General features: G+C 41.5%; 1 protein-coding gene across 13 annotated transcripts in view; it reads left to right on the plus strand.

Moving 5' to 3' along the window:
- KLHL29 (kelch like family member 29) overlaps window positions 1-22,792 on the plus strand; it is a 389,115-nt gene that overhangs the window by 59,328 nt on the left and 306,995 nt on the right. For 8 of the 13 annotated variants that reach the window (XM_068678729.1, XM_068678736.1, XM_068678734.1 and 5 more), the window contains exon 2: window positions 4,657-4,763. The exons of 1 other annotated variant lie outside the window; for it this stretch is intronic. The gene's annotated coding sequence lies outside the window, so the exon portion shown is untranslated. Of the gene's footprint in view, window positions 1-4,656; window positions 4,764-4,841; window positions 4,971-21,255; window positions 21,891-22,792 lie in introns of those variants that run through there. 4 more of the 13 variants (XM_068678726.1, XM_068678728.1, XM_068678722.1 and 1 more) reach the window with 3 other exon arrangements.

Below are 22,792 nucleotides of genomic sequence, written 5' to 3' on the forward strand. Positions count from 1 at the left end.
ACAGCTGGTAGTCCCCAGCCTGAGCAGTATTGAGAGCTTTAGGAATGCCAGCCTGTCCCTCCCTCCATGCCTGTTGTAATTCCCAGTTGTGCTGTGGCTGAGAAAGGCAACTTTTTTTGTTGTTTTGCCAGATACACTGCTTATAAGAACCCTTCTTTTACTGCTTATAAAACCACTTAGGCTCCCTATTAAGTGTTTATATGGGAGTCTTTTTTTCCCCCAATTTGCTTTCCTTTGCCTTCCTTATTTGCAAGAAGTGTTTGCTCCAGCTGTGCCTCTCTCAAGTTGTTTTTTTCCCTTCCATTGCCCCTGCCCAAAGCTGTGGTGTGTGGTATAGGGGCAGGTGTTTGCCATACATCACAGCTTGTAAAGGGCATTTCTAAGGCACTGGCTGCTTCACAGGTGATCTGTAGCTTGTCTGCACGGGCAGGTTTCTGTAAAAGCTTTTTGCATAAAACCTTTTCTGATTAATTAACCTAAAATAACTGTCTCTGTGTCCTTGGTTTTATCCTTCCTCTCCAAATACTCTCCTGACTGTCACAGCTGGGTGCTGCACAGTGCATGGCACCGCTGAGATCGGTGCCTTGGGTCCCTGCCGCAGGCTGCAGCACGAACTCTGCATCGGGGAGCTCTGAAATAAGCCCTGAGGGATTCCTCAGCTGCTCCCTGCTTTCCAGGACTCTGCATGATATAGAAAAGCAAACACAAGCCATTCCTTACCCAGAGACCAGCTTCTGCCTATTTTCTTTACTCTTTGTTTTCCTTCCCAAAGAAGCCTGCTGCTTCGGGAAGGAAAACTTCCTTGAACCCTTAATCTTGCCAGTCGTTGCTCAACACCTTTTGGCTTTGTTCTAAAGACACAGCCTTCCACTTTGCTTTTCCCTGCATTTTGGAAGCTGTTCAACTTCCTCCTGGCAAGTGCAGTCGTATCGCAGTAGGCAAGTGGTTGCTAACGCTCTCCTGCTTTCTTCTTGTCTTTCCTTCTTGTTTTCTAGTTCTGCGGATGCTGCACAAAGTGAGGCAGATCTCCCGATGCCTGGTCCTGTTTGGCCCAGGAAAGCACTGATAGTTGGTTTTTTGTTTTTTTTTCCAACAGTCTTGTTACAGTACTGAGTTGCTGAATGTTGTTCCTTGCTCCTCAGCTTGCTTTAGATCATGAGGACATTATTTTAAGTCTGTATACACTGCTCGCACCTTGTGCAGCTCTTGGTAGATGAGCTGGTCAGGGTTACTGCCCTTGGAGCTCTGAAAGATGGTTTTTCTGCATTAGATTTTTTTTTTTTTGACTTGACATGTGAAATAATTCTCTCCCTTACCATTCCTTGGCATTTGGAGACTTCTTTTCTAACATACTTAAAGTGGAAGCAAGGTAAGCTTTTTATTTTCTGTGTGCAGCCACTATAGCTCATGATTTGCTGGGGCAGAAGCGTTGTATTTTACCCATCCCAGAAGAGCTGATATTTGGGGGAATCCCAGTGATATACTTTCTTTCTACAAAAGATCCAGACCTACCCCAGCATCTCTGCTTATTGCATTTCTTCGTGAAGAAGCTTGGGTCGATGGGGTTATGTGAGACCACACCAACTTCTTAGATTGTGTTTTATCTGGATGCAGCCTCCTGAAAGCTCTACCCCAAGCGAAGAGTTGCTAACTTTGTAAAAGTTGCTACGATGATGGAATGTCTAAAGCTGATGTCTGGTTTCCAATATATTGCTTCAGGTCTTTTTAATTTAGAAGCTTAGGTACTGTACAGGATATATGACTTACCTGTTTCGAGGCTGTTAGGTTCCTAAAGGAGAGACTGGCCTCTGCAAGATACCTTCAACTTCATAAAGTATTGATATAGGGAAGCGAGTCTCTACCTTCAAAGACAGTAAACTATGATGAGAGAGGGCAACTCTTGGTTTTAGATGCTTAAAGCTTCTTGCTTTATTTCTGCATCTCCAGTTCCAGTATTTTATTCTAGTGGTTCTGACTTGTCTGCCAGACGTTACTCTCCTCACTCCTCCTCAACGTGAACTGCAGTTAAGTTTTGATAATATCAAAATCCTTTCCTACAACAGCCAAGACTTCCTAAAAAGGAGGGAAAGAAGCCACCCAAAGCTTTATAAATGTAAATTCCAGTATGTTAAACTGTAAAGACCATTCATTTTGTCTTTATGTTGTCTCAAGTAATAATTTTGACTCCTCTTTGGAACCATGTGTCCAGGAGGAAGGAAACAGATTCTGAACTTCAGCCTGCCTTGTGTACCATTTTCACGGTGATGGATTATTGCTTGTCTTGTTCCTTTTTTCCTTCTGATCTTCCTTTCTTCAAATATCCCGTATCCAGCTGTGAGGTGTGCTTTGCTTTTCCCTATGGCGGTGCTACCTAGAGTCTGCAGTAACGCTTTGTAGATGTTCTTCACGTCTTTCATTTTTGAGGTGGGGAAAGAAAAAAGTTTCCTTTATGTAAAACAACTATCAGTCTATTAGGTTAGTCCTCTTCCCTATCAGAAACCCATTTCATTTTTTTATTGCTGTGAAAGCCTCTTCTTTGGTTCTGCAAAGTCTGTGCTTGCCCTTGAACGAGAAGCCCGAGATGGGTTTGAGGAGTGGATGTTTCCCTAAGGAGAGCTTCCAGTGCAGCCTTGGCCTGGTGTTGCCCTTGGAGATGATGGGGTAACTGTGATACGATGATTCACTATGCAAAAGAGAAATGACTCCCTTGAGTTTTTTTCTGTCCTTTCCGTAAACTTCGCTGTGAAAACTGTGCTCTATGAAAAACAGAAAAACAAACCCAACCAAAAAAAAAAAAAAAGCTTCTATTTTTGTTCGAGCCTTTTCAGGCGGTTCATGATAAATTCTTTAGGCATGTCGCAAAAGTCAGAAATACTCAGTTGAAATGTCTCGGCAATGCATCTGAGAAGCATTATATAAATGAATAGACCAGCTCTTTGAGAAGCCTCAACTCCAAAATGAGTCGAACCCTGTAAACAAAGCAGGCTAACGAGGAGAATGTAGCACAGCATGACAGAAGACGGGAATGGAGGGGGATAATGCAAACTAGACACTTGTCTATCTGCGCGGTCCCCAGGCCTTTCATGTACTCGTTACTTTATTGTCTTGCTTTTCAAGTAACTAACCTGCAGCTGGCTAGTACTTCTGGAGAGATCTGTTTGTTTTTTTTTTCCTGCACAAAAGAAGAACTAAATTGTAGAACTAAATGGTTTGTCTGTTTGCTCTGAGATGTCTTTGGGGTTGTCAGCTGGCCCTACTCCCATCACTCCTTGTAATGTTATGATTATTTTTTCCCCCTTCCCCTTTGTACTTCTTGCACTGCAGTCAGCTCTCGTTGGAGGTCATTGCAACGTGATTTGATCAGCTCATCGAGCCAAAGTTGCTGTATGCTTCATTTACAGAATTATGTTGGAGTCTATCAGTTGTTTTAAATTCTCCTAAAGCAATATATCATGGCCCAATGGAGCTCATGGCTTGGCAGACCCACTGAGTGTCCTTGGATCCATTATGTGGTTCTTCCACGTGCTTCTGTTTCCTGTTACTTTACCATCCTCAGTTCTGGACCATAAGCTCTTGAGTGCTCAGCCAGTTTAGGGCTTTTACAAGGGAATGGATTTCTTTTAAATGGCCTGACCAAATTTAAACGTAGAAAGAGTCGTACAAATATCCTGTAATAATATGGTAGCAGGACAGGGAGATGTCTTCCAAGAGGTTTTGAGTGGTAAGCTTTCCATAGCTTGCAGGTGGGATTGCTCTAGTAACTCAAAATATTATAATTATACAAAACATTAAGTTTATATGAAATGAAATTTACATGAAATGAAAGAGGCTAAAGCTGAGGTAATGGGAGAGAAACCTGATGGCTTTGTTCAAGGGGAGTGCACTGTGAACTTTAATTCATATCAACTCATTTACTCATCTGCATTTCTCTTGTCACTGTAAGAATCTTCTTTGTAGAGCCTGAAACTCCAGTGCTAAAAATGTGAAATCAATAGGTGCTGTTATATCCACTTAAAAAAAATATATTGTATTGATTTGCAGATAATAACAGCAGTTCATTCCTGCAGGATTACATTCCACTTCCTGTCATGGAGATTACTCCCTTATATATTAAATCTGAGATGGAGAACATAGGTATAAAACTGCTTTACTTTAATGAATAGTCATTTTACTCTGGGCACTAAAATGAGATATTTCTTTAAATTTATCTCCAGGGATTATTTTTATTTCCCGGGCAAACCCTGTGTTACCAAAGACTCTACAACGCTATTAAACTTTTAAATAATCTCGCCTTGCCTCATTCTTGCAAGTGCTTGAACTTGTCCTCTCTTTGATAGCAACTAATTAAGCAAAATATCATGCTCTTTCTGGTCTCCTCCACATCCTTGATCAGAGGGTTAACACCGTGTTATCTCGGGTATTAGATGCTCTTTGCTAAACCCTAAGAATCTACCAGCATCCAACTCCCCGTGCTCCGTAACAGAGTTCTGTCACCTTCAGAGGATTAAATTCTTCGTGCCGATCATGGTGGCATGTATCATCTCCCATTGTGCAGCTATTTTTTTCTTGTGCTGTGGCTCGTTTGAAGGCTATTCATATTAAGCATAGGTGACTTCATCTTTGTGTGTTAAAATAATTCTTCTCTACTCTTTCTAGGTAATCTGGCTTCTCAGAAACCTCCTGCTAAATGCAAGGGTTTGCTGTCCTGTTTACTGACTGTTACACCTGAGGCTGATTTTGATACAGATTCTGGATATCATAGGGTAAGTGTGCAGTTATCTGTTTTTTTGTGTGTGTTTTTTTTCCTCTTCTGTGCTCTTGTCCACTTAACACAAACGTAGTTTGGGTTATGCTTTCCTTTTCAGTGACTGCAGCAAATCCCTGTCAGAACGTTTGCAACCGACCATCTGTGTTACACTTGGAAAAATAATGTAGTAGGATGAATGCTAGTGCTGTAAACCTGATAAAAGGTATTTGAATTGGGTTGTACATCTCCTAGAGGGAGCAAAGTTTGTCTCTGCAGACTTGCAAGTCTATATCTTATAAAACTGCAAAAAGCTGTAAGCCACTTATTCAAGTGTAGTGATCATTTTGAGTTTTAAGCTATAAAATACACTTGCATCTCTGTATTACAAATGAAACATTCTGTATAACACAATTACAGTCTTGCAGACTTCACAAATACGTGTCAGAAGGCAGAGTCTACCTCTCTGGACCTGCTGGCTGTACTCTTGCTAATGCAGCCCAGGATGGATGCATTAACTGTTTGTTGCACGGGTGTATTTCTGGCTCAAGTTCAATGTGTTATCTGCCAAGACCACTAAGTCCTTTTGTCTCCTAATTTGAATCTGATTAATTTTTCTCACACTGTTGTACAATTCTAGTGCTAGCTGTTCCCTCAGATTCTTTACTGTACACCTCAGCATCCCCAACATCTTGGTTATAACCTTCCTGTCAGCCTCTTCCCACAAATAGGTTTGTACTGCACGTTAGAAACCTATCTTCATGGATGTATTTCCTTCCAAATCTATCTTACAGATTTCAATGTAGCCTTGATAATTTAAAAATGTTTTTCAATTCCTATCATTAGTATGTTCATGGTAAAACAGGAAATTTTGTGTATGCTTGGGTGTGTACAAGTATGTAAAGAAAGCGTATTTAATCTTTTTTCTCTGGGCTGCCAATACAAAAATCATAAATAGTTTATGTAATAATAGAAAAATGAAATTGTTGCTTGAAGTTGAGCCTGAATTTTGAATAAGGCTTTTATTTTATATTCCTTCTTTGTTTGTCCCTGCATGTGTGTGTAATGCTGTAAATTGCAGATACCAACAACTGTAATTGCATTGCGGTTATAGTAAAATCAAACATTCTCTAAATAACCTTTTTTTAGTAGCCCTCACAATGAATAAAGTGTTGGTTTTTTCCCATGTTTTAATGGTGTGTATGTGTTGGGGGCTATGCCAGGGAATGGATGCTTAGGAATACTGCCCCAGCCTTGACACACAGTTCAGGTGGCCCTTGGCCCTTGGGGAAGGGAGATGTGCTCCAGCTGGCTTTGCTGCCTAGTTTGTTCATGATAGTCTACAGAAAGGACCGGGAGAACATCAGTAGTTTGGTGCTCAGACCATAACTAATGGCTTTGCTGGGGTGACTGGAGCTCATGTGCAAGTTTCTTTGTTTATACTGACTTGAGGAGGAGAGGAAAAGAAAGCATTGAGCAGGCAGGTGGAGCAAAGAGGGTTAAACACGCTGAGTTGGGGAAGATGGTTGAATGGAAAATAAGTATGAGAAAGAGAGGAAAAAAATGTATGGGAAAGAGAATGAAGACTTTACCTTGCAACCTAGCATTTTGTTTTTAATTTAGAGAAATGTTGTCCTACTGATGAAGTAGTTATACTAGAGCAACTCATATGGTGATGAGTGACAGTTTAATTCACTTTCCGTTGAGGGGAATGTCTCGCAAATCTGGCTTGTGATATGTTGCAGCATCGCATAGTTCAAATCAATATAAAATGCTGAGGGTAGTCTTAGGCTGAATATCAACATATTGTATAATTATTCTGTTAGATTATGGTAGTCCTCTGGGTGTTTCTGGTACAATGCCTGTGATCTAGTTAAGGGAGGAAACGAAGAAACAAGCAAACAAAAATCTTCTCTTTATTGGAGCTATTTATGACAAATAGCGGCTGTGTGTACCTGGAAATGATGCATCAATTTTGTCCAGGCTACCTCATCAAGGCTTCTGCTACGAATCGAGAAGATGGAAGGAGGCTTGGATTTTAGGATGAACTTTTGTCTACTTCTCGAAGGGAGCTGCCTGTAGGAGGCACACAGTTGTCTCTTACCCATTTGGGGATATTTATAATATATTTATATATATATAAGGGAGGCTCAGCTCAGCCTCCCTTAAAACACATTTTAATTTCTGAAGAGCATAGAAGGTATTTGTGTACGTTGGCCATAACCCTATATATCTTGCTGATCACATGCTGCTGCAATTTTGGTGTTCTAACTAGGCAAGTACTTAACCTCTGTTCTTTCCGGTTCAAACTAAATCAGCTTTCACCATATGCAGCACCTCCTATGAAAGTGCGGGTGGAGAGGAATTTGAAATGAAAGGAAGTAGCGAGCTGCTACCGCGATGCAGTTATTTTAACAACAGTGGGTCTCAGCGCAGCAGCCTGATTGCTTTTCTGAGTATTTCTTACAAGGAGCGTGGGTCAGAAAAGGTATGTAAACTCAATGCAAGACCTGAAACGACCACACGTGTTTAGGTGCTTGAACAGAATGATTGTGTTTTTGCTTTTCATATTTTGTAGCATTAGGTGGGTTAAAGCAAAGATTGCAGTTTGTTCCGTTGCAGGAGAGAGCAAGCTGAACGGAGTAGAAGTTGTTCATGGAAGTCCAGGGTCATACTTCTTGTATGAATTTGTGATAAGCTTTGGGATGAAGCAAAGAAACCAAGGAATAACCTCACTTGTATTTGGTATGATATTCATAGCATAATCTAGTTAGGGAAGGACCTCAGGAGGTCATCTCAGCCAACCTCCTGCTCAAAACTGGCCAACTTCAGAGGAGAGATGGTTTTTCAGGGCTGCGGCTGTGTCCAGGCAAATTCTGAATAACTTCAAGGATGGAGACTCAGCAGCCTCCCAGTGCAGCCTGTGCCAGGTGCACTCACTCTGATCTTTTACTTCCTTACATCTAATGAGACTTTTCCCTTGCTGCAACTTGCACCTGTTGCCTGTCCTTTTACTGGCTGACCCAGAGAAGGGTGCCTATCTTGTGTGTTCCAGACCTCTAACTATTGACTAAATCATTAAAAGTTGGAAATCCGAGTTTATAAAGAGCTCAGATAACATTTCTCAAGCATCTCTGCATAGGAAATCTTTTATTTTTGTTTGTGCTTCAGTCCATTTAACACTTGTATTGGAGTATTCTTTCTAATGTGGCTCATTTTCGTGCCCTGTTGGTGTCAGTGAGCAAGGTGGAGCAGGAGGTGGGCGATGTTAATACTAACATCTCTGTAGGTGCTGACACAAAAATACCTGTGTTCCCTTCTGTCTGTAGGTGATGTGTGTCAGGACGTGATTTACTCATGGAGCTTGGAGTTCAGTATGGTTTCTGTTCTTATCTCCGCCACAGCCACCTTTGCAATATTTGTGCCTCAGCTTCCGTGTCATTAAAATGGAGATTACATACTCTTATTCACGAGAGTGCTGTGAATTCTACAGTAACTGTTAAATGCTTTTGGTTCCTTGGGAGCAAACTGCTATAAAATAGGCAAAAAATATGTATGTTTATAGTATAAAATACATGCTTGTAGTTATACAGGGATATGTTAACTCTATACTCTTAGTAGGTTGCTTTTAAACCAAAGAAATAGACTTTTGTAATGTGTTGTGTTACCATACAAATAAGATGCTTTTATCCAAATTACTTGTTGGAAATTGAAGGAGACATGCACGAGGGTTGCTAGGATGCCCTCATTTTCCACGTTCAAGATTCGGAAGTAGAAACAAAGCATAGAAACTTGTGCTTCTTTTAACTATTAAGTCCTTTCATAAAAGCAGTTAAATATTTTTTTTGTCATCTCTAATAATAATGAGTTTTTGGTGCCGGGATGAGTAATAATTGCGAATGGCAAAAAGTTATCAGAACAGTGTTGCTCAGATTGCAGATTTTATTAATCGTAAAAGAGATTATTCACCTTGAAAGGCTATTTTATAATTTTATAAGTGCTCATTTACATGAGAGCTTACTACCTAATTTATTTTGCCTAAAAAAACCCTTCAAACTTTCTCTCCTTCAGAATCTTGATTATCTCAGTCTTCCACCTAGTTTGCTATAATGTCATCTGTGTTTCTACTTATCAATGAGGCTAATTTCATTTTTACCCATTCTCTCTCACAAATGTATATGCTTTTTCTTGCATTTATTCCATGCTTCTCTCCTGCATGCATTTCTTCCCCAATTTGACAAAATGTTGATCTTCTATGAGTGACTTGTGAGGTAGAAGCGGTGTTTGGCCCTTTACATGGTTCTAACCTAATGAGATGTTGGGATTTGCAGATGTAATTAAATTTTCATCCATTTTCTTCTACTTCCTTTAAATTGTTTTCAACATGAGCCTTGATTTAAGTAAAGAAATTGAGCACGTTCTTTGCTGTAGGAATACAATTAGTCGATGAGACTGCCCTGTGAGCTTAAAGCAGGGTACATACTTAAGTACCTCTTTAATTGGGGCATTGGATGGTAAATTCTTCAGGGTATGGGTACAGCCTTTGCATGTTTATGCTAGAGACTTCATACACAGAGCATTGCTACAGCATGAATATTCAACAGCTGCCTGCCCCTTATTTCTTATGCTGAAATATTAATGGAGGCAGTGATTCTGCACCTAATCCTGCAGAGACCAGGTGCATGTAAGCCATCCTGTTGGTGATGCTGTGCATGCTCCCAAGCCCTTTTTGCAGGATTGTGCCTTTCTGGGCCATGCTGAACACCAATGACTTCCACTAATGCAGCTGGATCTGCAGCTGCTGCTGCTAAAATGATGATGGGCTGCCACGTGGCTGGCAGGAAGCATGGGCTCTGCTCCTGCCTGTGCCACCAGGTCATCGTTTCAGCCTGTGGAAGGACATTAACTCCAAGGGGGGAATAAAGCTACTGCTCAGCATAGCAAAAGCAATTTCAGACACACGGATATAGAAGTACTTTGCTATAATGCCCATCATGACAAAGCTCTCTTGGATCTTTGCAGGTACCAAATTGAGATCCTTCAGCTGGCATTTTCATCACTCAGCCTTTTTCAGTATCAGATTGCAGACAGCTCGGTGGCAAAACACATTCAGAAGTGCAGGATTCCTGCACCCTGCTATGCTCTGGGTTGTGACTTTAAAATACAATTCCACAATTTTTATTGCAGGCTTCTGAGTCTCTTTTCTAAACTAATATTTAAAGTAGGCCCCCACCAACTCTGGTCTCAAAGTTAGCTGTTTAATCTACAGTGTATTTCAACACAAAATTATGCAGGCTAAAGTGAAGATTGGTATGGTAGTGGAGCAGATTCTTCTGTTTCATGTATATTTGAAAGCTGAGAAAGCTTCTGCTGAAGCCAGACGACACAGGCTTGTCAAATTGTTCACGAACGAAAAGATGGAATTAATTTGCAGTATCTCATTTGCCATCTTGAGTTTTGTCATGAATTTCCCCTACTAGTCAGCCTGAAATGCCAAATGAAAAAGTGTTTCAGTGAGAGATAATATAATATATTAAGAAAATGTTATTGATCACAGTGTGCTTTTACTGGAAGATGACTTTTTCTGACCGGAACACAAGGGACTTTGCCTTGTTATGGTAGGAAAATGTATTGTAATATGCAAACAGGATTATTGTTAAGGTCAGAGCAACTTTGTTTTTACATTCCACTTCCTCTGGAAGCAAGCTTCTCCACAGCAACACTGTCTGCTGGGCTAGGAAAAAGAACAATTTCAGTTTGTAACTTTTTTAAAAAAAAGGTTACAGCAAGTATTAGCTTCTGGAAGGAAGGAAATGAATGCTGCTCCCCACATCCCCAAAGGTCAGAACTTGCAATTCAATAGTCATTCTGTAAGCATATTTTTTTTTTCTGATGGTGGACTGTTTTGTGGTTATTCTTTGTGTGTTGTTTTTTTAATGGTGGTTGGTCAGAATCAATTAACCCAGGTTTTTCTTATTATGCATGTATTAATATGCATGTGTTACAGGCAGAAGAAGTTGCATGCTTTGGTTTAGAGAGGCTTCCACACACAAGGACTATGAGGCACTTAACTTTTATGGGGGAAGATTAACCAAGTGGAAGTGCCTGTGTTGCTCACAGACGGCTTATGTGGGTATATGAGCATGATTACTCTACAAAGCGTGAGGACATAAATTTGTGATGGGCTGCCCGATACATGCAACTCAGAACAAGGACATTTTTAAACATGCTTGATTTAAAGAGGCCTTCCACTGCGTAAACAGTGGCTCACAGCCATTGATGTCCCTGCTTGCAGTGAGGTTGCTTTCTGCCGAAGGGCTCAAAATCTACCCCCCAAAATAAGTGTCCTTAATGTGATACTTCTTAAAGGTTTATCAAGCTATTTCTAATGAAACTTGCCTAAAACATATTCTGCAAAACTCAACTCTTTACCAATCTTGTCTTTGTGTGATTTAGGTAGTAGTATTATGAGGCATGATAATTTAGACTGGAAACACAAAGGCATTTCAAATAAACCCTTGCAAATCCAAGAATATTGTATTTTCTCTGTTTGTTTTCCTTTTGTCCCGCTCCACTTCCAGCACATCCCTCCAGTGGTTTTCTGTCTTTGTTGCAATAAATCTCCACTTCAGTGAATTTGAAGATATAAACCTGACTGCAAAAATTCATAACTGGTACAGTAGCTGGTTACTAACCCGCTCAAAGGTTTCCACATGGCAAAAAGATTTCTTCACTGAGACCAACCATTTCCTACAGGGGCAAAGCACTGGGGCTAAAATTGTTGTCAATTGTCATTATATCCTGAAAGGTAATTACATTTCTTTGCTCCTTTCTCTAATTTAGTCCAGACAACACGAAGCTGTTGGTATAAATCATAAGAACAGATCTCAGATGTGTGAAAGACTTGCTTCCATTGTTCCCTTTTGTAGACTTTTCTTCTAGCCATGTGCAGGGGAGAGACTGCTTGTGTTGCTAAAGCAAGAAGGTAATATTAAGAGCTGAAAGTTTTAGATTCTGGCTTTTAAGGGAGTAAAATAAGAAAGCAAGTACTTAATTTTTTTCTCCTCTAGCTGCAAGAATTTAGTATGGTTTATTTAGCACAACAAACATGACTTAACGTGCAAGTGTAGCAAAGGTTATGAAGGAATATCATTAGGCTTCCTACAATAGTAGATGTATCTTCTCTACTTCTTTAGGATGTTTAAAAATATACAAAAAAAAAAAAAAAACAACTCTTTCCTTTAGTGCTTAAAGAGGAGACAAGTTACTACCATCGCTTCGCTTCCAAGTCCCCATGGGACTTAAGTTTAAGGCAACTTGGCTCCTAGGATCAAGTTGGCTAGCTCGGATGTCTGCCCTGCGGGAGTTGCTCTCCTAAAGATGCTTTATGCTGCCACATATTTTCCTACTGCTTGGCAGGAAAACGATGCTCAGCTTTTGTAAATCTGAGTCTTCCCTGGATGTGCCAGAGCTTACCCCAGTCACAAAGTGTTTCTTCTGCAGGAGCAAGTCTCCAAAATGCAGCGGCAGATCGGCACGGCTGCTGTCGCATCCCCGTCAGCTGCCTTCGGTAAGGCAAGGTAGAGTTTCAGCACGTGTATCAAAACAACTCAGGCAACGCAGCTGTTCAGCATTTCCCCACAACCTTTTGTGAGTAGCTCTCCAGAACTCTGTTCAAAATACCGCTGGAATCAGCTAAATGCGGCTAGCCCTGTGGATGAACTTTAGTACTTGGTTTGATGTGCCTGAAAAGATGAATTATTTAAACGTAAATCCATTTAGTTTTCATGTTCCCTATCCTCATGAACTGAGAGATGAGGGGGAAGAGGAGAGAAAAAAGGAACCCCGTGGGAGAACGGTTTGTGCTGCTTAAATCATAGCCAAGTTGTTTTATTTGTTTTTGAAATAGTTCTTGGTGGGTACTGTAAACACAGGGAAGGTACCTGTCACTTTTACTGTGTTTCGCACTGAGCGTGGAAATTTAGCGGTAAGCAGAAAAGAAGGCAATCTATAAAATCTCTTTGTAGAAGAGTTTGATACAATGACACCAAAGACATCTCTTAATCTACGTGTCTAATTGTAATGCGGTAGAGAACGCGCACGAGTAAGCAGAGGTACTGAGCAAAAACACTTCTGCTGAATGCTTACGATGACACAAAGATGCGGTTCTTCAAGAGCGCAAAAGGCTTTCCAATTTTTTTTTTTACTGCTTATAGGAGTTTTTAAAAAAGCCTTTTGCACAGATAAATTGAAAGATGCAGAATACCTCATCTCTGCCGGCAGTCGAGTTGTAGGAAGATCACGGCCAGATTTGAATCTCGCCTTGCTCAGCCGTGAGCTGCTTTACATCCCCGTGAAAGGCAAATCTATGCAGGCTGGATTTGAATAATGGAGTTGCCGTTAATGTCTAACATAAAAAGATGATTGGTTCTATACTTGATTTACGGGAAGCAAGAAGTGGTGAAGTATACAGTACACAAGGGGATATTTATGCTGCTAATGCTTAAAACACAGCCGAATGTACTGCACGCTGTAACCATTTCAAATGGCAAAAACAAAGGTGTGTGTATGGCAGTAAATCCCGTTACTCTGATATTAGAATGGCCCCAGATCAGGATCTCACTGTGCAGTCTCTTCAACATGCAGAGCAAGTCTGATAAGCCACTGTTTAGTTACTGCCTGTTACAGGATTATCGGCTTTGAATCAAAGAAAATAATTTCAAATATGTTAGGGTTTAGGATATATTGTTTCGTCTTCATCAGTTTCTAATGCAAGAATTGTTTTTTTCCAATTTATGTGCAAATAGGCTTCTAAAATCTGTTGCTGTGAACTGAGATTTTGTCAGATTTTTTTTCTTCATCAAATTACTCTTGTTTTGCTAATAACTGTCAAATTGCACCTCAACTCAGCATTTCCTTGATGTATCTTGCCTGCAGTAGCTAACAGTAGCTCTCTGAGGTGTATCACTTGGCTGCTTTGCAAACAGGGTGCTCTTAAGTTATTCAGCTGTGCATTTAGATTTTTTTTTTGAAATGTTAAAGCAATTATATTTGATTTTTAGCATAATAATTCATTGTCAATTCAAACTAGGTGAATTTTGCAGAAACATGGAAGGCTTTCTGGAAGGCTTTCTCATAGGTTTGTAAGCTGGACGGACCTACTACATCCATCGTCCTGCAATGTCTAAATCTAAAGCATATTAGCTATGTCTTTTAGTCTATTTTTTTAAGCAAGCAAAATATGAGTATGATCTTGATGAATATCATCTGTGCCATTTACATCTATCTACCCTTTCCACCATTTCTCCAGCAAAATCCTTTATAAGGGTTGAGGTAGTAGAGCACCCTCAGTGTGGAGCTGGTTAATAGCTTCCATCATCTAATGGTGTTGGTGGTGATTGCTTCTGGCTGGTTTATTTCTGGGGCAGAAAGATATGTTATTAAATAAAGAGCATTTGGTGAGCTTGAGATCAATTCTGTCTGATACAGCAAATTTACCTCTATTCCCTAACATACCATTTCTTAAACCAAGCTCTACATTTAGAGCTATTTGTTTGTTTCAACCTACTATGCGGGGAAGACAACAGAAACAGAAGACAAAACCCTACTTGGCTACTAAACCTCTCCATGTGAAGCGTGTATTAGCCAATCTTAACTCTCTAAATAGTTTCATTTTGGAAGAAGATCTTTAATATTAAGAAAATGCAGGTGGATACCTGGCTTGGTGTGCTCCGTAGACTTGAACCAACAAGATCGATGTATCCAAATTATAGCAGCTTTATCTAGTGTGGATGAGATGCTACTTATATTTTCAGGTAAAGGAAATCAACAACTATTAATTTGGCAGAATTATTTATTTCTTACTGATGATATTTTCAGTGTATCTAATCAGTGCACTCATGAATAGAAATGAAACAATTTAAATAGAGGCACTGTACATTGTACGATCTTGTTTTCTCAAACTGTTCCATAATGCAGTGAATAAATTTGTCTGTTCTTCTGAAGAGACTTCTGCAAAAATCATACACTGTGCTTTCACCTCTATTATTTAATACAACTATTTTATAACTCTTGCAAGACAGTGATTTCTGCTTCTGCTACAGGCATCTGGAAAAATACTCATTTGAGGGGAACAGAAGGCAAGTGAAATCTTCTGGATTCTGAAAATCCAGACATGCACCAGAATCACTGGACTGAAAGGCATGTGAGAAAATGATGAAACAGTCTTATTCCAAACCATTCCCTAACCTCTTGAACAGCAAAGTTCAGCTCTACAGAAGGTGGTAAATTAATGAGTGAAAAGAAGATAGTTCAAATCAGCACTTGAACTTGTGGGTACCCAGAAGGAAATGTAGCTGAGCAGGGCAAATTTGTGTGAAGTCATATGGCAGCACTTGCATTTTACTCTGAATCTTTGGATAAATTTGGAACAGCGTGGGGGAGAGGCAAGTTTGGGGTGGCCTCACTGCTAAGCAATGACTCCATCGGACTAGTGGTGGAACTGATGTGCCATGGAAGGGTCTTCGTTCTCCTTGAGATGTGACACAGCACGCTGTTGGGTTTGGGGTGGTGGTGGCCCAGGGTGACAGCGATGAACTGTGCACTCACTGCTGATGGAGAGCTCTGTGTCCTAAGCAAACAAGGGAATCTTGCTTTGTGATGCTGTGGCCTGCTCTGGCTAAAATGCCTTGTTAGGAAAATTTCCCAGCCAAAATTCAAATTTGGGTTTTAATAGATGTTTATTTCAAGGTTTAAGAAAGCTGATTTTATTATTACTTTGCCCTTCTGGGAGCTGAGGGGGGGTTCTCTTACTGCAATTTGAATATTTTATATGGGGAGCTTGACTTGTCCTTGATAAGTAGCAATATAAATAGATCGTGTTGGTAAATCTAAAGCAGCTGGGAACCAGGAAATTAAGGTGTCACTTTATTCTTCCTACTGAAAGAACGCAGATACCGGATGCCATCATGACTCGTGTCACAGAGCCTTTCTGAAGCTGTGACTCCACTGTGTTCAGGCAGGTTTTTGGTAAGCAAAATCTTTCCCCAAGCCCACTGTTTTAATAGGTTTTAGTAGTGCAGTTAATTCCTAGGTACCAGAATACAAATGCTTGCCTGTCCTTACTAAAACCGTCCTAGGATCCTTCACTGTAAGCCATGGCATACATTTTGCGTTTCCACTTGTAAATCTCTAATCCTTAGGAATGGGTTCTGGACAGCGCAAGTGAAACTGGCTGCTGCCTTTATGATCTATCCTTGTCCTTTTTTTTCTTTAAATTTAATTTTTTCAACTTGAGGAATTTTAATCTCACAACGAATTCCAACACGAACATGCTCTTAAAAACCTCACTGGCAGCCATCACCACTTAATCTTTTTGCATTTCTTGTGATTAGCAGAGCTTTTTAATCCTAACACCAGACCCAACACCAACTGTTAACTGCACTTCTTGTTTTACAGCTAAATCTAATCCTTCTAGCAGTCTGAGACCAGTGTTATATTTATCACTCTGAAACTACCAACTGTAAGATGTTGTGGCAGTTCCTGAGTTTTTTTTTTCCCACTTTCTTTTTCCTTGTCATGGATTGATAAATGCAACGATCAGTCTAAGGTTAGATTTTTTTTATATGATGATTTCTAGAAAAATATGAAAATAGGCGCTTTCCCCCACTGTGTCTTTTTCTCTCCTGTATTTCTTGCCTGACCAGGAGAAAAAAAAAAATCCTTTCTACCTGAGTTTGTGATTAGTAGCAAGATGTGTAGGTGGAATATGTTTTAGTGGCTTTTTTCCCCCTCTCCCTCCCCCCACGCCTATTAATATATCTGTTAGTAAGCTAATGCTATTAGGTTATGCAGACTGGTTAGCGTACAGGGAAAGATAAGACAGCCATCAAATCCTTGCAGTGCCCCAAAACATCCTTCAGTTCTGCCAAAGGTTCTGTGTGTTCGGCCATGAGGCAGCAACAGATTTTATATCCAGTCACTTAGCGAAGAAAGGGTAAAGAAATTGCTGTTAATATATTTACTGGTGTGTGTTTTTTTTCCCACCTGGAAAGTTGCGTGGGTGTTTACAGTCTCTACAGGATCTGCTCTGAATTTGCATTAGGGAAGAGGGAAAGGGAGAACTGAAGAACTGCAAACTCTATTTCTCCTTTGTCGTTGCTGCTTCATTTCTGTTTATTTTTTTCCCCCAAGGGAGGAGCAGGGAAGGCTTTGGCCAGAAGCATACAGTCCCCCACATGACCCTATTTTGCTGAAATCCTAAAATCATTTTTAAGGCTGATGAAAAGAATGGAAAAGAGGAGTTGAGCACAGAATAAAAAATAATGCTTCTCCATAATTACAGTAGGTAATAGCAAACTTTGTCTTCTGCTGCTGATGTCTTTCCACAGCCTATTTTTTTCTCAGCTGTGCTTTTCTTTCCCCTACCAAAGAAGCTGTAATTTTTACTGGCAGTGCAAGCTTGAGAAAGTCTTTCAGATTTTAAAGCAAGGTAGGAAGTTTTTATGTGTATGTGTGTGTGCGTATATATGCTTGTATATGTGTATGTATGTATTTAAGGACCAGTGGTCTTCACTTTGTGAAAATTTCGTGTCTATAGACTTGTGTCTGAAAGCTCATCTATTTTTTTTTCCATCAATTGGCTAGTAAAAGAGTACTTCTTCCTGTGCTCCTTGCCTTGCTCATATCCTTAGATGATGTCTGCTCTGGCAAAAATACTGATTTTGTATTTAAAACAGGAACAAAATTGCAAAGTTATCAGTAGTTCAAAGCAGTCAAAATGTAACTGTCCTTGCCCTCCTGACATTATTAAACATATAGTTACTTAAACCTCTTTAATCCCTTACTAGCAAGATTGTCTGGTGGTTGGAAGAGGAAGCTGGGCTTTTGTCCCTTCTCTGGCAGAGCTGCTTTGCACCCCTGCTCAGGAGGGAATACGTACATGCCTGGTGGTTGGGCCTTTGGCTGTCTTCAGTTTTTGTTTTTGAGCAATCATGGCATTTTGGGGAACCATGTCCTCCCCACACACGTGCATGCACACCCCAACCTGCCTCCATCAGCTGTTCCTGGTTTCCTGATGTGTTTTCAGGGCTCATTGTGCCTCTTCAAACAGAAGTCTTTTCCCTCTGCTCTAACATCTTTTTTTTTTTTTCTTTTTTTCCTATTTGTTAGGGTTGGGCCAAGATGGGTTTGTACAAGCTTCTACAACATTTTAGCAAGCGTGAGCTGTGATAATTCAGAGATGGTTTTCCAAAGGAAGAAGGGGCCATAATATAGGATTGAAACAGGGCTGCCATGCTTTTTCTCCTGCATGCCTTTGAGGTCTTTCCTCTAACTTTAAAACTTTGTGGGTGGTGTAAAAATCCTGGAAACTATGCAGGTCAGAATTAGGCCTTTGTAGTGAGATGCCTCTGGAGGTAAGCTGGTGTGCTGGCTGGGATCTCCTTGGCACCTGCTCTTCTGAGCTGCAAATGCTTGTGAATGTGGAAGGAGGGGATGAAGTGAGAGCTGGTGAGAATAGAACTGGAAATGTGCATCCCTGGTTTAAAGCTACACCTTGGGAAGCCTTGCTGCACCTGCAGGGCTCATGATGCAGAGAAAGGAGAGGTTGGAGAAGGGGGAGCCCTAAGTTGTAGCACCTTAACGCCTCTGTTGCCGTTTTCAGTGGTAAACTGGCTTAGTGGGGATATAACGTGAATTAGGAGAGGGCTATGACTGACCATTGGGGTGACCAGCAGAAGAGAAGCATGGGGGACAGGCAAACACAGAGCTGAGAAATGCCAACACCCTGGATAAAACAAAAAAACAATCTGGGGTGGCTCCTTCAAACTGGCTGCAGTGCTGCTGACTGCCGCGGAGACTTCTGAACTTGAGTGTTGCAGTTGTTTTATACTGTTTACCTCCTCTCTGGCTGAATTTCCTAAAGAGAAATATTTCCCCAACCCTGCCTGAAACCTCTGAAGTGCTTTGTAACTGTTCCCTCTCCAGTCAGCGCTCTGCAAAGCTGTTTTCCCGCACAGCATCGTACCTACATGCAGTATAGAAAATCACTCTAGATTATAAAGATAAAAAGCAAAACATATTTATCAGGCATTTCTCTACTTCAGCAAAGAGGGAATATGTGTTCCTTTGAAGTCTTATAACTGAAAACCATGCTGAGAGTTGATTAACGTAGAAAGTTGAATCCTCTATCTCTTCCTTTTCGTTCCAGTTTTGAACTCCAGCTACAGAACATGCGTGGTGGGTGGCTGACGATCCCATTACCGCCTTCCTCTCCTTCAGTAGAGCTGCTGAAAACTTTTTTTTTCCCTGGTATGAATTGTAAAAATCAATATTCCTGCTGATGGGGAGGAAGGAGCGGTGTGCAGGTTGATACCTAGGGATCTGCAATCTGTTAGGTGTGAGATTGCTTTCTCTCCGCAATGGTTACAATCTTGGTCTTATATACTGCCTACAAATGTTGGTTTTATATATGTAAGACATATGCTCTTACATTTTTATGATAAGTTTAAAAGGGACAGAAATGATCAAGGATGATATCATGAATAGGAGATGCTCAGTCCCTAAAAATTGCTTGTATAAATAGTTTTCACAGAATCACAGAATCACAGAATTTTCTAGGTTGGAAGAGACCTCAAGATCATCGAGTCCAACCTCTGACCTAAAACTAACAGTCCCCACTAAACCATATCCCTAAGCTCTACATCTAAACGTCTTTTGAAGACTTCCAGGGATGGTGACTCCACCACCTCCCTGGGCAGCCCGTTCCAATGCCTCACAACCCTTTCAGTAAAGAAATTCTTCCTAACATCCAACCTAAAACTCCCCTGGCGTAACTTTAGCCCATTCCCCCTCGTCCTGTCACCAGGCACATGGGAGAACAGGCCAACCTCCACCTCGCTACAGCCTCCTTTAATGTACTTATACAGAGCAATAAGGTCACCCCTGAGCCTCCTCTTCTCTAGGCTGAACAAGCCCAGCTCCTTCAGCCGCTCCTCGTAGGACTTGCTCTCCAGGCCCCTCACCAGCTTCGTCGCCCTTCTTTGGACCCGCTCAAGCACCTCGATGTCCTTCTTGTAGCGAGGGGCCCAAAACTGAACACCGTACTCGAGGTGCGGCCTCACCAGAGCCGAGTACAGGGGGACGATCACCTCCCTAGCCCTGCTGGTCACAGTGTTTCTGATACAAGCCAGGATGCCGTTGGCCTTCTTGGCCACCAGAGCACACTGCTGGCTCATATTCAGCCGACTGTCCACCATCACTCCCAGGTCCTTCTCTGCCTGGCAGCTCTCCAACCATTCCTCTCCCAGCCTGTAGTTCTGCTTGGGGTTATTGCGCCCCAGGTGCAGGACCCGGCACTTGGCCTTGTTGAACTTCATACAGTTGACCTCAGCCCATCGGTGCAGCCTATCCAGATCCTCCTGCAGAGCCTTCCTACCCTCGAGCAGATCGACACACGCACCTAGCTTGGTGTCATCTGCAAACTTACTGAGGGTGCACTCAATGCCGTCATCCAGATCATCGATGAAGATGTTAAAGAGGACCGGCCCCAGCACCGAGCCCTGGGGGACGCCACTAGTGACTGGCCTCCAACTGGACTTGGCTCCATTCACCACAACTCTTTGGGCCCGGCTATCCAGCCAGTTTCTAACCCAACGAAGCGTGAGCCAGTCCAAGCCAGAAGGTGACAGTCCTAATCCCTGACATCAAATTTTATTCATTCTTCTACCTCTGTAAATGTAATTTCTTCAATAGTTTTGAAGCTTTGGAAAGTGGTATCCTTCAGGCTACTCCGTACTCTAGAAATTTGTTCACCTCCCTCAAAATAGCAGTGACCAGCGAAGCTGAAATGGAAGAAAATAGTGATTAAAAACTGAATATGAATGTGTGGAACACAGGAAGAATCTCAGGTTCAGAAGACACTAAGATTCAAGAATAAGAAATATTAATGCTGATGTGGTCCTGAATCCCAGCTGGGCAGCCATAATTTTCTGCCATTATAGACACGGTAATTTTTAACTTAAAAATTTATTTCCTTATCAGTCCCACAAGTGATCTGTTGATGTCAGCTCAAAATTTAGACTGCAGGAACGAGGTAGCAATGAATGGCAGCGCCGCGGATCCGGCGAGCAGGACAGCGAATAGATATGCAAAGCATGCTTTTAACTGCTTGAAATCCAGGAACGCACTGTACCTGACCACATCCTATTTCAAGGTCTGTCAACTTTGAGGATTCGGCGAGCTACCAGTGTCTCTTTTTTTGAACATGCCCATGAAAATAATTGTGAATGATTAATTTTAATTACTGCTGGCTCAGGGCAGATCCTTGGCTGTGCGGATGGGTTTTATTACAACATGTCTAAAAGTTGTTTGGGCTTGGAAACTCGGAAACTTCTGCAGCATGAAGGGTGGGCTCGGGTAGGAGCATGACTGCAGGAGGCTCCTTGCCCATCTTCCATCATCACTTAATAGCAGTGCAACACCCACAGCAGCTGCCTGTGGGGTGTGTGTGTGCATTAGTGCAGCAAGCACTTGAAATTGGTGGATGGGGGGGAATGGCTGGAGGTGAAGACAACTGATGGCTGCTCCTGTTGCTTTATGGCCTCTCCTTCATTTCTGTGCTCCTCTAAACTGGAAATGAGCAGAGGATGAGTGCGTCACACTACAAGGGCTGTATTTGTTTTTAGCTTTCAGATGCATTCCTTCTGCCTTACATGGCCACAGTCGGGCAGTCGTATTTTAAACTGTTAGCATTTAGAGCAGTTGTCCTCCAACACAATCAAATCAGACTTGCTCGTGTACCTCCTGTAAAACCTAACCCATGGGCAGGGGGCTGTTATCTCAGTTTCAGTGACGGGCTGATCAGAGGCTGCCTTGCTGAAGTCGGTTTGGTATCTGTCTTCCTACGCTCTATGTAGTGTCTCAAAGGCTCTTGGAGAAGGGATTCAGCCTCATTTCACCTGTAGCAGCTGGCTTTCTCATCACTGGAACAGCTTTCCTCTCAGACATTAAACCTGAGTGTCTTCATTCCAGTTCAGGAGACTTACTTATTTGTAAGGTTGCAGCATGTATGTAGATATGCAGATACCCAGGAGACAAGAGGAGGTCTGTCAGATAAGTTGCTGTCCTCCAACTCTGAAATCCACAGGTAAAATCTTGTGCTTGACTTCAGCTGTAGCTCTGCCACAGGCTTGCTTTTTTGACCTTGCTCAGATCATTTGACTTTTTTTCCTGTTTTTGCTCTTCTATTAAAAACATGGGAGCTGGGCAGAGACTGAATTTGTTTGTTTATTCTTTTTCTTTTTATGTTCTTGTACAGTACTAACAGGGGAAAAAAAAAAACCTTCAGTTGGGGCTGTGTGGAATCAAAAATTGCATGCAAAAATGTCATAAAAAAAAGTCCCAGTTCAGAAGTGTTTGCTCATGGAAATATTTGTTCTCAGCCAGTGAAATTCAGTTTAGTAATACTAGGCTTCATACCACGTGAATGTGCAGATCAGCAGCCCTGATTTATGTTCCTACAGAGTTTTAAGGAATATTCCTAGTCCAAAATGCCTTTCAGAAAGCTTTCCATAGCAGGCTTGCCGTTTCTGGTTTGAGAGCAGAGCTCTGTAGACAGCTGAACTCCAGTCCCTGAGCTGTTTGTGTATTCCTTAAAACTCTTCCTTGGATATCCTTACCAACTTAGTTTGATATTGTCCTTTCAGATGGCGACAAGCGCAACATCTCCCCAAGAAATTTTATGGTGGTGTTGGGAACACAGCCCAGACTGCCTGCACCCCAGCCTGATGTTTGGCTGTAAAATAACACCACCTTCGTTAGCCAGGGGATGACTAAGCTGGCCTCGTAGCATTCTGCGATGGTAAATTTTCCTCCTCCCACTGATGATGGTCATGTTCGTGGTACCCAAGTGATTGCCAGAAGTTAGCAGGCAGGGCAACATCTGAGAGTCTGGTACCCGCCTGTGGAAATGGTTGGAAGATGCCAACTTTTTGGATGGTTAGCAGAGAAGGATTGTTCATCCTCTTCTTTAGCCATGTCTTCAGTTAA

Source organism: Anas acuta, chromosome 3 (genome assembly GCF_963932015.1).
Source record: "Anas acuta chromosome 3, bAnaAcu1.1, whole genome shotgun sequence".
In the NCBI taxonomy this organism is placed as follows: Eukaryota; Metazoa; Chordata; class Aves; order Anseriformes; family Anatidae; genus Anas; species Anas acuta.